This window comes from Protopterus annectens, chromosome 1.part2 (assembly GCF_019279795.1).
Source record: "Protopterus annectens isolate FY-2018-M chromosome 1.part2, PAN1.0, whole genome shotgun sequence".
Lineage (NCBI taxonomy): Eukaryota > Metazoa > Chordata > Ceratodontiformes > Protopteridae > Protopterus > Protopterus annectens.
Window position 1 is genome coordinate 1056742873 of NC_056727.1, and position 17887 is coordinate 1056760759.

Below are 17887 nucleotides of genomic sequence, written 5' to 3' on the forward strand. Positions count from 1 at the left end.
TCTTGGATAACCACAACACCGTAGCACATTTGGGAAGGCAGATCCCAGTGCATCTGCCTGCCCTGCCTCATCTAGCTGTGGCAGCCAGCCCCCGCACAACTGGGACCCACCCTGGATCGTCCTCATTCGCTGGTTCTGCACCACCTTCAGGTGGAACCACCTCAGGGATGGGGTCAGCCCCCCCTGGGTGCGGGTGAGGAGAAGAGCCTCTCACCTGTCAGAAGTTCCAGGGCATGGCGCACAGCATCATCCGCTCCAAGTTGGATGGATGGCTGTGCCAGATGGAGGGCCACCTGATGCACCTGGAGGGGCAGGCTGCCCCTGTTGTCCAGCCCCCAGCACAGCCACCTTTGGGTTGTGAAGGTTTCAGTGGTCACTGGCCTTGGGTGGGGACCTCAGACCCACTGTATCCATTTGGGGTCTCATGGGCCTCTGACTCCCAACCACCTTCCCCGTCAAAAGTGTTTACCCTCCCATGTGTCATATACCAGCCCTGTCTGCCATCTTGTCAGTCTGGAAATGTAACCTATCCTACCCAATCTACCTCCCAAAACATACCTCCAGACTTTCCGATCATCCCACTCTCATCTTAAAAAAGAAAAGAAAAGGGCATCTGTCCCACAAAAAAATCATTGATCCATAAATAGGTCTACATTTCACACCCATGTACAGTGAAATTAATGAATCTACCCACAAATGATTCTACAATTGTCTGTTGTCAACACCCACCCTGTTTGATGTGAGGCTGTAAATTTCAAATTCTATACATTATTCACAGCTGTTGCTGCAGAAGAAATGTAGAGCTGTTGTCCTTTCCTACATCCATCTTGCAAACTCCTAGCTGGTTTTCCTAATTTTTTACCCCCTTGCTTGCCCCATTTCATCAGTGTCCTATCACCCTTTTTTTTCTTTTCTTTAATTAAAATTAACGTGGGTGTAAGTGTGAGTAAGAGCTACTAAGCAAAGGTAAGAGGACTTAACCATCTGTTAGCATTACTTAGCTTAGCACAACACCATGAAAACCCATTTACAACTGCTTAAAAGTGCTGTAATAACTCTGTCTCCAACAGCCCCTGTTCTGCCCAGCAACAAAATAATCAGTCCTGCCAAGTTTTGGACCCAGGATGTTATGCACTACAATCACAGCAACATACCACTACACCATCTGAGCTGAGAAGATTTTGAATGCTTTTACAAACATATCCTGCATTATGCTCATTTAACATTAATGAAAAAAGTCATCACTACCAAGTCTTGAACCCAAGACCCTGTGCTATACAATCTCAGCAATATATCTCTACACCATATGCACTGTAGGAATTTGTAATGCTTTTACAAACATATCATGCACTACAGTCATTTAATATAAGGGAAAAAAACATATCCATAGTGCTGTTATATACATATATATGTAGATATATATATATATATATATATATATATATATATATATATATATATATATATATATATATATATATATACACCATGGATATTATAAGTGTACACACCCCTGTTGACATGCCAGGCTTTTGTAAAATTTTTGTAATATATAAAATGAGACCACAATAAATCATTTCAAAACATTTCCAACCTTTAATTTCACATATAACCTGTGCTTTCCAATTGATAAACAAACAAATGTGTTAGATGCAAAATATAATAAATGAAATATGTACAATAGGCTGGTTGCATAAGTGTGCACACCCTTAAACTGATACTTTGTTGAAGCACCTTTTCATTAAATTACAGCATTTGGTCTTCTTGGGAAGGAGTCTATCAGCATGGCACATCTTGACTTGGCAATATTTGCACACTCTTCCTTGCAAAAGCCCTCCAACTCTGTCAGATTGCAAGTGCATCTGTTACGCACAACCCTCTTCAGGTCACACTGCAGAGTTTCTATTGGAGTTAGGTCTGGGCTCTGGCTGGGCCAATCAATAACAGGTTTGGGCTCTGGCTGAGCAAATCCATAACCTTGATTGTGTTCTGACAAAGCCATTCTTTTGGTGATCTGGGTGTATGTTTTGGGTCATTGTCATGTTGAAAGGTGAAAATCCTCTTCATCTTCAGCATTCTGGCAGATGCCTGAAGGTTTTGGGACAAAAGTGACTTGTATTTGGAACTGTTCATAATTCCCTCCACCTTGACTAAAGCCCCAGTTCCAGCTTATGAACAGCAATTCCAAAGAAGGACACTGCAACACCATGCTTCACCGTGGGGATGGTGTTCTTTTGGTGGCACAAATTATTGTTTGGGCACCAAACGTACGTTTTGTATTGTGGCCAAAAAGTTCAACTTTGGTCTTGTTACACCATAACACATTTTCCCACATGCTTTTGGGAGACTTGATGTATTTTTTTTTGAAAATTGTAGCCAAGCCTGGATGTTTTTCTGTGTGAGAAAAGGCTTCCATCTTCCAGCGCTACCCCATAGGCCAGACATATGGAGAATACAGAAGATTGTTGTCACATGTAGTACACAACCAGTACTTGTCAGAGATTCCTGCAACTCCTTCAGTGTTGCTGTAGGTCTCCTGGCAGCCTCCCGGACAAGTTTTTGTCATGTCTTTTCATTAGTTTTGGAGGGATGTCCAGTTCTTTGCAATATCATTCTTGCCCCATATTTTCTCTACATTTTGATGATTGTCTTCACTGTGTTCCATGGTATATGCAATGCTGTGGTAATGTTTTTGTACTGTACTCCTTACTGATACTTTTCAACAAAGAAATCCCTTTAATGCTTTGTTAGATCTCTGTGAGCCATGGCTTTTGCTGTACCAGGCAAATGACTAAATGTCAGGAAAACCCTACTAGGACAGCTGACCATTATTTGGAGTTACTCAGAGTCTCTTTAATTAATGGTAGGTGTGCACCCAAGCAGACTGAATGCTGGAATTAAATCAAAGGTTGCTTCAACAAAGTATTAGTTTAAGGGTGTGCGCACTTATGCATCCAGCTTATTGTAAGCTTTTAATTCCTCATATTTGTTTCCTTAACAGATTTGTTTGTTTTTCAATTGAATTCTACAGGTTATAGGTCACATTAAAGGTGGGAAAATGTTTGGAATGATTTATTGTGGTCTCATTTTGCTTATATAACAAACAACTGGCAACTTAACAGGGGTGTGTACACTTTTTATATCTACTGTGAATATATATATATATATATATATATATATATATATATATATATATATATATATATATATATATATATATACATAGTCAACCTCTTACTGCAAGACATCTGCAAAAACCCTGACAAAGTGAGGAGATAAAGGCTAAACAATAGTGATATATTTGAAATATGGCTATTATAAGCATAGAAGCCTGCTATAGTAGCATGGTTTGTTTTATCTGATAGATTTCAGGTCTGAAACTCAAATGATTGTCATCATTTAGTGATGCCAGTGCTGACATCATCCTATTGCTTTGTCAGAAACTCACAACACATGCTACTATGATACATATGCTTGTCTTACAAATGTAAGAGACATATATAGGGTATGTGATAATGCACAACTGGTGCAGACGTGCGTGTTGAACTGTATGGGATATACTGAGCCCATACCTTGCAACTGTCCAGAGTGTTGCAGACTGACCACATGTTTGCTTCATATTTGTAGTCAATGCCTCATACAGTTGTGAATTGTCTGGCAAATCATTGGCAACCAAGTAAAGACTGACATCATAACATAATAACATACATTTGAATGCCAGATGTCATATCCTGTGGACAATTCCTGTGAATGCGAAACCATCCTTGCTAGCAACCTAAGTGTGTCACAGCTAGATTTATAAAGTGTCACAATTTACCTGCCTTTGCCCACCATTGATGTGTGCCTTTGTGCAGATGTCTTGCTCTAACAGGAGCTAGGGATCTTAGTATAAAACTCATGTCATTGCAACCGTACCTTGTCCTGGAGGATGCTGACATATGTGCAGTTACTGACAGCTGGCCCACAGCTGTGGAGGGTACACTAATCTTGCCAGGTTCCTCATCACTCCATAGATTTAGACCCTAAATCGAGAGCTGCAAAGCCACAGGAGGTGGAGTTTTAAACATTACCATACACATACACACATCCAGGCTGCAAAACAGTATGACACACAGGAGACATCCCAAGTGCAATTAACTGTTGACAAATCACCTACTCAAATGATAGCTAACTACAGACCTCCAACCATGACTCTGGACACCCACTACACCTATCTGGACTTGCTTAAATCTGTCAAGATTCAACAGTCTACCCTGCTCCTGGGTGACTTTAACTACCTAACCATAGTGTGCATGACCTATTCTACCTGAACCTGAACACACAGAGATTCCTCAGCTTTGTCAATGGCAATGCATTGTATCAGCTGGTCAACACTCCGATGACAGCTGGAAATATCCTGTACCTGGTCCTAACCCACATGTGTTGCCAATGTAGCACTCCTACAGTGTCATCCCCCTTGGTAAGATCTGACCACATAGCCATCACTGTTGAGGTCACCATCTCCCCTGCCCCCCCACCCCCGTCAGGGTCAAACAAAATAAACTTCCCAAAATTTATTAAATCTCCTCAGATCAGGTAGAAGTAGCTTTACAGCCACTGCCCTTCAGCTGGAAAAAGCAGTAGTGTCCAAGCACACACTACAATACTATGTGAGTACCTGGATTGCTGTATAGACTCAGCAATACCTGACAGGGTAACATTGTCTCCCTCGAGGTAGGGAAAACCTCTATGGTGGACAGCAGCAATACACAAATACCATAATAGGTGGAAATAATTGCTGGACAGGGACAATAAGGAGCAGGTGCCTAACTGGAAGCAATGTCACCTTGGTTGCAATAAGCAAATAAGGTCACAGGTGAATTACACTAAGGCTATATTTGAGTGCAAATTGGACACATCCACCTAGGCCAATCACTAGGCCTTCCACACCTATGTCTGCAATCCCAGAGGTGACACCCAAATCTGTTCTGTAGTGGTGGCTGATAACACAACATACACATACAGCATAGATATAGCCAACCTGCTGCAGACAGATTAAGTGCAAACATTACCCCCTCTCCCCCATTGGTACACATGGACATGCACAGCACTAGCCCCCCTCCCCTCATCATCAGGAAGCAGATCTGTAATGCCCCCTCAAAGGCAACACACAGAAGTCTTCATAGACCTGATACCATCCCTTTCTGTATCCTACATGAACTCAAGCATGAGCTCTCAGCTCCATTACACACTGTAGTCAACCAAAGCCTGAAAACCAGAGTCATCCCATCTGCACAGAGGGCAGCCACTGTCAGCCCTATACACAGAGGTGGTGCAATCCACTGACCCTGCCAATCATATGCACATCAGCCTAACTAGCCTGTTCTGCAGGGGTATGGAAGGCAATATCAAGGAGCTTATAAATAGGGACATCGGCAACCTCAAAATGCTTGTGCACACAAAGTGTGATAGTGCCAAAGGGAGATCAGGCCTGTTAAACCTGGTCAACATCTCTGAAGTGGTCAACAAACACAAGGGCAAGGGGAAAATGGTGAACACTGCTTGCCTTCACCTAGCCCACATCTCTCACAATAATCCCGAGGCAGCCATGATACATAAGCCTACACAGCTAGGCATCAACCTGTATGTTGCCAGATTGGTAGCTAACTGGCTCAATGATAGTACCCACTCAGTCAAAGTAGTGAAAGCCACCTCTAGTAGTAGACTCTTACAGATTGGTGTACCCCAAGGATCAGTCTGGGGGCTTCTATGGTTTGAGATATACGTTTCTGAGGTACAAGACAAAACCAGTGGTCTGTGGCTGACCAGGTTTGCAGATGATTGCAAGCTGGACACTGTCTTACATTCTTCTACTGATGTGAGCACCCTCCAAGAGGCCCTTACCCAAATTAATGAGTGGTGCAAAAAGCATTGCTGTAAACTGAATGCCAGGAGATGCATCATTTTCCCTGTTGTCATAGATGTAATGCACAGTAATTATGACAGTAATAACAATGTACAGAGGATGCAATCAGGTGTAAGGCGACTTGTGCATCAAGTTTGGTAGCAACCTGATAGTTTCCCACTATGTGGCCAACATTGTATGGAAGGCTGTCTACATTGACAACCTCACAAATATGGGTCTGTCATCCAGGAACCAGGGGGCCACAACATCCCTGTATTCCATCCTTATCAGACACATTACCAAGTACAATGGCTCCTTTGGCATGTTCCTTGCCAAACAAATGCAGCAGTTGCACAGAGCACAGGGGCTCCTGACTAGGCAATTCAAGGGTCTACAGCACCTATCCTATACAGATAAGCTGAAAGCCCTGTCCCTGTACTCAGTCTCATACAGCTTGATCATAGACAACCTATGTCTGGCCCATACAAGGCAATTTCCAAACCAGCCTTAATGGCATGTCTGCATATCTGTAAGACAAACCACACTCATGCAACATGTATGGAAGGCCCTAACCTGGTCTGTGACATGTACAGTACTTGTTGGTGGGATAGTGTAGTGCTCCACACAATAAACTATCTGTATAAAACACCTCCTCCCCATGTTTAGCATTGTACATGTATATTCCTCTTGAAGAAGAAGATGGACAACTGCATGGGAAATGGAAAAGACACCCCTGGGAACCCACATGTGTCCCAGCTGGACAGGGGGAAACAGGTACTGTCTTTGAAAGGACATGTGCGGAAGTCTGGGCTAGGCTTATGAGGCATCCATGCCAGTAGTCTGGTATCATCTTATGAAGCTATGCACCTACTACTTTACATGTTTCCTGTATGTATTGCAGACTGTCTCACAATGTTGTCTGAAATGAATCCCTGTGAGTCTGAACTGTGTAGATACTGCAGTGATAGAGTATTATCTTGTTCCTTCATTAGTTATTATCACATATCATTACACTATGTCATTGTTCTGTTCTGTACAGCAGTAAGTCAGCTCTTACAGTACTTGCATATGCACTTGATTACAGTGTATAGCTCACTCCAATAGCCTTAGTCATGGTCACACTTACCATTCTGCTAATAGGCCCATCATACAGTAGGATTTGCCACCCTATGTTGAGGTCCTTACAGTAGCTGTTAAGGACATGGATTGTGGCTGTCAGAACTATGGTAAAGTCTGGTCTGCAGGGCCCATAGGTGGCAAAGCTGTGCCAGACTTTACCAGAAGTGTGTGTGTGTGTGTGTGTGTGTGTGTGTGTGTGTGTGTGTGTGTGTGTGTGTGTGTGTGTGTGTGTGTGTGTGTTCCAGAAAACATAATACTGCAGGTAATTAATAATTAATTTACATATGTTGTCTTCCCCTCCGAGGTGAACATGGGGGTCGGTTTTTCTCCCCCTTACAACCTGATGTCTGTGTCTTATCGAACTCTCAAGATGATTGTGGTCATAGTGAGGCACAGGTGGGGTTGTTGGGGCCTGAATCTGTGCCATTGGCTGGTATCCCTCCTTCACACACAATGTCCTCACACACAATCAGTATGGCCACACATACCCAGTCCCCAGCAGCTGCAGATAATGGACAGTTGGAGGATGATGGCATGGAACAGTCTAGTGTGGTGACTATGGCAAGTGTAAGTGTAGACACTAGTCATAGCCAGAGGGCAAGTGAGGTCACAAACATGCAGACGAACAGGGGTGCTAAAAGGAGGACTGCTGCCCATCATGCCCCTGTCACAATTGCCACAGCAGGTGTCACCAGATGCATATTAAAGTCCATCATGGAGGCACAGGCGTGTACTGACCTCAATACCAGACAGATGGTCAGGGTCATGAATGCTGTGCTTCTTTCCATGTGTGATGACCTCCATGGTATTTGTGATGTCATACATAATTTTTCCAATGTCGTGGATAGACTGTGGGGTGTAACATTGTCACTGCTCAATGGTTTAATGTCTGTACTTGAGCATGTGGTGGGAGTAGGGCATTGGCCAGGTAGACATGGGTCAGCAGCATAATCAGCTGAGAGCCCACATGACCATGCACATTCACAGTCCTGTAGTGCCAGTACCACCAGAACTACCAAAGGGAGGGTGCTGTCTGCACCACACTGGATCAGTGTGGTCCTGGGCAGTCCCGTTAGAGACACAGATCCAGAAGACAGCAGTCAACATCAGGAAGTAGTACTGCATCTGTCCTTGGGCCCTGGCAGAACCAATTCCCACATCCTTGTTGGGAGATGGTGAACCGTATATCCTGCCATGTATAGTCCATGGCTGTCCAACATACCTCAATGTTGGACATCCACATATCTTGATTGTGTGCAGACAAATACTCACACATCTCTATCACAGGCCGGTCACCACCAGACACACACAGTTCCTCAGCACGGCACAGTTGAACACCACCCCTCCAGGCACACACACACACACACACACACACACACACACACACACACACACACACACACACACACACACACATACAGACACACACACAGACACAGACAAATGATGTCAACCATATGGCCCAGCCTAGGCCTCTGGCAATCCTACACCACACCCTGTGCATGTGATGCTACTTGTGCCACAACCCTGCTATCCATACCATCTATGCTGGGACATGCTCATATGGGTCTGATGCACAGGGTGAATATAGTAAAGTGTAGTAATGTAATCTTGTGTAAGGTGATGTCTGCTGGCAACTGTTATGGGCACACATCGAGCTGTATTTACCTTGTTAACCATGATGCATCATTGCTGTTAGTACTGCTAACTGACTGCAATGTCACATACTGTATTTTGTTTGTGTTCCAGGTGTCTGTGTGTCTGCAGGCTGTGAGCCTGCCGGCAGTATCAACAATGAGTATGGCGGAGTGGGAACTCAGTGACTTTTTCTTAGCTAAGGTAAAGTTTGAGGGACAATTATGGCAGACAGTGTGACCTTGCATACATACCCTGGACACAGCCAGCTATCCTTCATACATGTCACCTGGGTGTTCTGTAGGACTGCAAGCTCACACATACAGAGGTTGTTACTTCAGTACTGGCAGTAGGTCCTTCACAAGCTTAGCCAGTATGTTAACTGCAACAGATTCACTTAGCACCTGTTACCCTTGTCATTTCTGTCCCATCCACTCAACCATCATACAGGTGATGAGGATATGCCTGGTACTGTGTATGACAGGTCAGGGGTATGTATTCCTGACACAGGTCAGCCTGTGTTAGTCTTACCTGACAATCAACTGTGTGTGTGTCTGCTAACTCATATGAATGTCTGGCCTGTCATGCTGTTAGTGCACATAGAGACCATTTGCTGAACCCCTTATCTGTTAAGACTCCATATTTTTTGAAAGACTTTTGGGAGTTCTTGGACCTTCTTAGACATTACACTTTTACAGGTGCAGAAACACTATTAGTCACTATAGATCCCTGTATACTTCTATCGATCAAAGTATGGGGATAAAAGTTGTGAAAAGTTTTTTGAAGGAACAAGCTAAGCTTGACAATATAATGGTACAATCCTTTTGCTTTTTACTAGATTTGGGGTTGAAAAATAATTTTTTCTTATTTGAGGGAAGAATATACCTTCAGACCTGTGGGGTTGCTATGGGTGCTAAAGTAGCACCGGCTTTTGATAATTTAGTGTTAAGTTGGTGGGAACTGTCCTTCCTGACCAAACTGGAGAGTTTTAAATATGTCTCCTTTTATAGGAGGTTTATTGATGATTTGTTTTTTTGTCTGGAATGGACCTACTGATGAATTAAGTCTATTTTTGGATGATATCAACAGACATAGGGACTAAAGTACACTTTAAGTGAAGTTGGCACAGAGGTGCAGTTCTTGGACTTGAATCTAAATATGGATCTTGAAGAAAAAAGATTCATCAGTACAGTGTTTAGAAAGGAGACCTATACTAACAATTTCCTTCATTTTGAAAGTGGTCATCCTTTGTTCATGAAGCTGAACTTGGTCAGAAGACAAAGCATATGCCTCAGTAGATTCATTTCAGACAATGAAAATTTCAATTGTGAGGCAAACTTATTTCCAAGTTTGTCCAGAGAGGGAATCCACATGAAAAACTGAGGGAAATTTTCAAGCAGATATTATTGGTTAGGATGGACAAGTTCCCACCAATTTTAACTAGTGAGTTTATAACTATTAACAACAATGGAACAGTAAAAGAAATGGATTGTGCCTTTTCTGTTCCTATTCGTATTGACTGCCACAGTATCAAACAGGTAAATTCCAACAACTGGAAAGTTATTTTGGGAAACCAAGGCTTAGCTACATTACTAGGGGACCACTCACACTTCATTTATAAAAAGGTTTCAAGTATAAAGTCTATTTTTAAAATAAAAGAACATCAAATTTTTAGAGGAGCCACTGGCACCTACCCATGTTATAACTGTAAACAATGCAGGTTCATTGATTCATCAAAAAATATTGTTTTTCCACACATTAACACAATGGTGGACAATAAAGGCAGATACAACTACAAAAGTATGTGGGTAGTATATTTGTAATCTCCATGGTATCCCCGAAGTCTCAAAACAACCCACTAAAGTGTAGTGGGTCTAAAAACAAAACAGTGTAAGAAACTTCTCTGTGTGGAAGATTTTCAGTCCATATATTTCTAGTTAATCACTGTATATTAATCAGATCAGACAATAGTAGTAGAAGTAGCGAACATAAACTCGTCAAGTCAAAAAGTAATAATAGAAAATATATAATTCTACAGCATTACTAAGTATTCAAAAGTAATCCAAGCAAGGCAGGAAGTCTGTTTCCAGTCGAAAATCCTTTATTAAGTACATAGACAAGCGATCCAAGTAAAACAAAAATAGAGTAATAATTTCCTCACAAGCTTTCTAAATATATATATATATATATATATATATATATATATATATATACTTTTTATCAGGCATGGGAGTGGTTTATTGTGCTGTAAAACAAAGTGTTATTGGTACACATGTTAAATTCACATTCCTTCCCCCATCAGTGTGACATTCGAGCAGGTCCTGCCCTACCTAGTAGCTGCCATAATAATATATAGCCCTAATGTACTTTAATGGTACATCTTATTTAACCAGATTATTAAGTCTGTGATTTTATACAAGGCAATATACTACATGGCTGGAAATATATCAACCTTAGTTCATTTTGCGATAAAAAATTATATATAAATATATACATATACATTTTGCATGTAAAAATCAGTTTCTATTTTCATAACCTATTGTTAACAAAGATCGCTTTCGTCCTTCTAGATTTCTTCAGGTCTGTGTACAAGAACCCTAAAAACCTATATAATTGTATAATTAGTTAGTATTGTTATTACCATCATTTTGAATAAAGTGGAAAAAAGAGAACCAGAAAAAAATAAAAATAAAAAAAATATATGTATCCAGAAAAGAATAAGTCATACATAAGAGATTCAATGGATTTTTTGAAGAAAATAAAAAACATTGCAGTGGAAGCTGACAGTATTTTGGCAACTATTGATGTGGAATCCTTGTACACAGTGCTCCCTCACAATTACTGTATAACAGCAGCTATGGAGTCTTTTAAGAAACATAATCAGGGTACACAGGCACAACTGCAAAAGTTAAGCAAGCGCATTAATCTTGTACTGGACTTCAATTTCTTTACTTTCAATGGCAAACACTACAAACAAAAAACTGGTATAGCAATGGGGGCTGCCATGACTCCCAGCATAGCTAACATAGCCCTGGGCAAATGGGAGGAGGACTGTATTAAACAACACAGACTACATGCAGCATATCACATGTTATTTACATTTTATTGATGATGTCTTTATTGTGTGGGAAGGTGACACCTTGCAGCTTGGAGATTTTATCACTTACCTCAATCAAACAACTCCCTTCCTGAAGTTTACCTCTTCCCATAGCTGTACTTCAACCACTTTCTTAGATATGCAGATTTCCAAGGACACCAACAATAACAGAATCACCACTGATCTATTCAGAAAACCAACAAGGGTTAACTTATTACTCCACAGTAAAAGTCTATATCCTACAAAAACCAAGTATAATGTACTGAAATCCCAAGGCAATAGATTAGCTCGAATTACCACAGAGATGGAACCATTTTTGAGAAACCTGAACAACTTAGAGAATGATTTTCTAGTGAAAGGCTATGAAAGTCAGATGTTAAAAAACATCCTAGAACCCATTATAGAACTGAAAAAGACTGAAGCACCTTCACTCAACCTCCCCAGTAGAAAAATGTTAAGTAATCCCACATAGAAGGCAATGTTCAAATGACAAATTCACCACCGTAACAGGTACAAGCAAGCAAAATCTGAGGGTAATGCTACTCAATGCTAGAAGTCTAAACCTCAAAAAGCACTCACTCGAGGCACTCCTTAAAATGGAGAACATTGACATCTGTGCAGTGACAGAGACCTGGTTCAAAGCTCCAGAGAGCACCCCTGCATTACCAGGCTTCAATTCATACCACACCTTTTGGCCACCTAACCCAGAAAGAAGCGCTAAAGGTGTAGGCGTGTCCATATTCATTAAGGATATCCACACCTCCAGGCTAGTTGCACAGCATAATGCATCCGATATTATCCAAGTGCAACTAACTCTGGGCAAGACCACAATCCAAATTGTATCTTGCTACAGACCCCCCACCATGCCCCAGGATTCACATTCCTCATTTCTTGATACATTGGAAAGTATTAGGGTACAACCCAACACCCTAATAATGGGCGATTTCAACTATCCCACCATTAACTGGGAAAACTACTCATGCACCAACTCTTTTGCTCAACGTTTTCTAGAATTCATAAATTCCAATGCCTTGGATCAACTTATTCACACCCCCACCAGGGGCAGCAATATCCTAGACCTGGTCATTACCAGCATGGGAAACCGGTGTTCCACACCAGAGGTCAATTCCTTGTTGGTCAGATCCGACCACAAGCTTATCAGCCTAGACATCCACATCCCACCCCCAGCCCCAATTAGGGAAACCATCATAAAAAACTTCTCAAAAGCCAACTTCACACTTCTTAAGACAGAAGTGGCAAACTTCATGACACCCATGCAGACGGACAATAGAGGTATGACTGCTGAATCCTACAGAAATGCACTTTATAAGCACTTACACAAGTGCATGGATCATGCTATCCCTAATAGAACCAAGATGTTATCCTCCAAAAAAAGGAAGCCAATCTGGTGGTCATCTGCCATAAACAAACTCTACAACAGAAGAAAGAAACTGTTGCAAAAAAGAGTAAAATCCCATGACTGGAGGAATTCCCTGGTCAACCTCAGTAAGAAGCTGAGATCCCTCATAAAATCCTCCAAAGCTAGTTACGAAAATAAAATTGCCACTGACTCTAAAGACAACCACAAAGCATTCTATAGCTATGTCAAGAATCTAAATGGGAACACTCAGATCTGCTCTGAGTTACAGCATAATGGCACTAAATATACAGAACCAACTGATATTGCCAACATCCTAGCAGAAAGGTTTAGTGCTAACTTTACCCCCCTCTCACCCCCTAGAGGGCCCATCTCTATACCGGAAGAATGCAAAGTTCCTATAATCACGGCTGCACAGGTAAAAAACACACTCTCCAAAGCCAAGAACACAGCATCCATGGGACCTGACAATATCCCAGGCTGCGTTCTACATGGACTACAGAATGAACTGGCACCCTACCTAAGCACCATGTTCAATCATAGCCTCACCTCAGGCTTTGTACCCACTGAATGGCGCACCGAGACAGTTATCCCACTCCACAAAGAGGGAGCCACGATGGACCCCAGGAACTACCGCCCCATTAGCCTGATGAGCCTGGTCTGCAAGGCCATGGAATGTATCATCATGGAACTTATAAACAAAGACATTGGTAATCTCCAAACTCTGGACCCTACTCAGTTTGGATTTGTAAAGGGCAGATCATGTCTCCTAAACCTGATTGACTTCTTTGAAGCAGTCACCAAAGCCATAGATAAGGGTAAAATGGTTCACACAGCTTATCTAGATCTCGCCAAGGCTTTCAACACCATCCCCCACTCTGGAATTATAGATAAGCTCACTAAACTAGGTATAAATCCCTATGTCACAAGATGGGTTGCCAACTGGCTCACAGACAGAACCCACACTGTGAAAGTAACGGATTCCAAGTCCGACATCAGACCAGTGACAAGTGGAGTACCACAGGGTTCAGTTCTGGGTCCTCTCCTGTTTGGTATCTACTTCTCTGAAGTGCAGGCCAACACAGAAGGTCTTTGGCTAACAAAGTTTGCAGATGACTGCAAATTAGAAGTCATAATCGAAACTCCTAACGATGTGGACAAACTACAAAAGGGCCTCACTGAGACAGATACCTGGTGTCAAAGCCATGGCCTGAAGCTCAATGCCAAAATGTGTATTGTCATCCCCTTTGGTAAAAACCTCTTTACCCATAAACTACCACATAGCTGGTAGTCTACTTAATGCTGAAAATGTGTTAAGAGACCTTGGGACACAGGTGGACAGTAGTCTCTCCTTTGATAATCACATCGCCACAGTGGTCAGGAAATCCTTCTACATGGCTCATCTCATCACAAAAGGATTCTCATCAAGAAAAAAAGAGGTCATTGTTCCCCTCTACTCATCACTCATTAGACCCATTATAGAGTACAACGCCCCTTTTGGTATGTACTTCATAAGACATCTACAACAACTGGAAAGACCACAAAAATGCCACACAAAGATGATTACTGGCCTCAAACAGATGCCCTATGCAGACCGTCTCAAAAAGCTCCAGCTTTACTCCATCGCATATCGCCTATTCAGGAGCGATCTCTGCCTAACATACAAAGCTATGTCAAACCCAGAGCTGTTGGACATGCTCCACTTAAAGAAATCCCAATCCCTCCGAGCTACACGCTCTAGGGACCTAAACCTTGTCACCACAATAAACAGAACATTTTGGAGGGATAGATTCCTGTCCCAGAGACTTCCCATACTCTGGAACAGACTACCTATCTGTGTCAAAGAGAACTACTCATTAGCACTCTTCAAGAAAAATCTTGATGATTGGATGGGAAATGGGAAATTCACCCCGGGGATCACTTCTGTGGCTCTGCTCGACAGGGGCACAGGAAAATAATTTTCTTGGGTGGCGAAAGCCAGGGTACATTTTTTGGCTAGGCTTGTATGGGCCCTAGGGCCGATAGCCTAGTACCTACCTATGAACCTATGAAATGCAAAAATAGCTGCATCCTGACATACACTTTGGATTATCACAGTATCAAAAATAGTATTGAAGAAAACTGGGACATTGTCACAGGAAACCCTTTTCTGATTAACATCTTAGGTGAAGCCCCATCATTTGTTTATAGGAAGGCCAGAAATATTAGAAGTTTTGTTGAATTTAAACCTAGACCATGTGAGAAAAGCACTAAAAGATGTGAAACTAATTGTACATTTTGTATATTTATACAGCAAGGTGATAGTTTTTATTGCCCTTATTTAAAGAAGATCATTAAAACCAGTGCAGGGGGTGACTGTAACACTAAAAAAGTAATTTACAGGGCACAGTGCAATGAATGTGATGCATTCTATGTGGGCAAGACTGTAAATAATCTCAAGCGAAGGATTTCATGTCATCTGTCAGAAATCCGCTCTGGATGTAAAAATAATGCACTAGCCAAACACCTTTTTCTTCATAAAAGACACACAGGTTTTAAGTTCCAGATCCTGGATCGCATAGACATGGGTGATCTTGAAGGAGACATCCCGAATATTCTGGAGACACATGAACTCATGTGGCAATTAAAGCTGAACTCTTTTAGAAAGCCTGGACTAAACTACTACTTTTCAATTAAAAGTGCACTGGAACTTAGAAAATTGCCACATTGTTTACATGACTAATTGTATTTTATTTTATTTTTTTCTACAAATTGGTTTTAAACGCCATTTTAAATCATTTGAAATTTAAGTGTATATTTTGTTTCCATCATCATACATATATTTTTTTTATTTTTATTTTTTTTCAGGTTCTCTTTTTTCCACTTTATTCAAAATGATGGTAATAACACTACTAACTAATTATACAATTATATAGGTTTTTAGGGTTCTTGTACACAGACCTGAAGAAGTCTAGAAGGACGAAAGCGATCTTTGTTAACAATAGGTTATGAAAATAGAAACTGTTTTTTACTTGCAAAATGTATATGTATATATTTATATATAATTTTTGATCGCAAAATGAACTAAGGTTGATATATTTCCAGCCATGTAGTATATTGCCTTGTATAAAATCACAGACTTAATAATCTACTTAATAATTTGGTTAAATAAGATGTACCATTAAGGTACATTAGGGCTATATATTATTATGACAGCTACTAGGTAGGGCAGGACCAGCTTGAATGTCACACTGATGGGGGAAGGGATGTGAATTTAACATGTGTACCAATAACATTTTGTTTTACAGCACAATAAACCACTCCCATGCCTGATAAAAAGTATATATATATATATATATATATATATATATATATATATATATATTTAGAAAACTTGAGGAAATTATTACTCTATTTTTGTTTTACTTGGTACTTAATAAAGGATTTTCGACTGGAAACAGACTGCCTGCCTTGCTTGGATTACTTTCAAATATTTAGTAATGCTGTAGAATTATATATTTTCTATTATTACTTTTTGACTTTATGAGTTTATGTTCGCTACTTCTACTACTATTGTCTGATCTGATTAATATACAGTGATTAACTAGAAATATATGGACTGAAAATCTTCCATGCAGAGAAGTTTCTTACACTGTTTTGGGGTAGTATATTTGGCTACGTGCTCCACTTGTCATCATTTTTATGTGGGGAAAACAACTAGAGCCCTTTATAAAAGGATTTAAGAACACCGTCTGGCTTTTAGAAATAAAGACCCTAACAGTGCTTTAGCCAAACATGCTCTGGAGTGCTATAACGTCAAGAAATTTGTATTTTTTGTGTTGGATAAAATAGATTTGACTCCATTTGTTACAGAATTCAACAATGCCCTGGAAAACAAGGAGCTCAGATGGCAGGTTTTCCTTAGGACAGCTCATACTCTTGGTCTAAATGTGATCTTAAATGTTAAATGTCATTTAAATAATAGACTATAGTATTAAACAGTTCATTTGACAAGCATTTTCATAGTAGGCACACATTTGTATGTGCTATATGCTTTTTGTACATATGTCAAGTGTTATATTTTACATTTTCTATTTTTGCCTTTAAGAAAATGGCATACTTGCATACATACCCTTGACACAGCGAGCTATCCTTCATACATGTCACCTGGGTGTTCTGTAGGACTACAAGCTCACACATACAGAGGGGGTTACTTGAGTACTGGCAGTAGGTCCACCACAAGCTTAGCCATTACGTTAACTGCAACAGATTAATTTATCAGCATCTGTTGCCCCTGCCATTTCTGTCCCATGCACTCAACCATCATGCAGGTGATGAGGATATGTCTGGTACTGTGTATGACAGGTTTGGGGTATGTATTCCTCACACAGGTCAGCCTGTGTTAGTCTAGCTTGATGATCACCAGCATGTGTGTCTGCTAACTCATATGCATGTCTGTCCTGTCATGCTGTTAGTGCACATAGAGTCATAGTCCTGCACATGGGGCAGCTGTTGAAGGGATGAGCACAGTCCCTATCTGCACTGTCTTACGAACTATAGCACTAGTCACATAAAACAAATAGCGCAGAGGTAATGTTGTGTCTGCCACTACTATTCCAGTAGGGGGATGATTGCAGGGGCTATTACGACTGCCAATGGTATGTTCAGCGGTCCTTTCCATGGTAGACCCATCTGACACATACACACACTCACACACACACACACACACACACACACACACACACACACACACACACACGCACACACACACACACACACACTGCTACATGGGGAC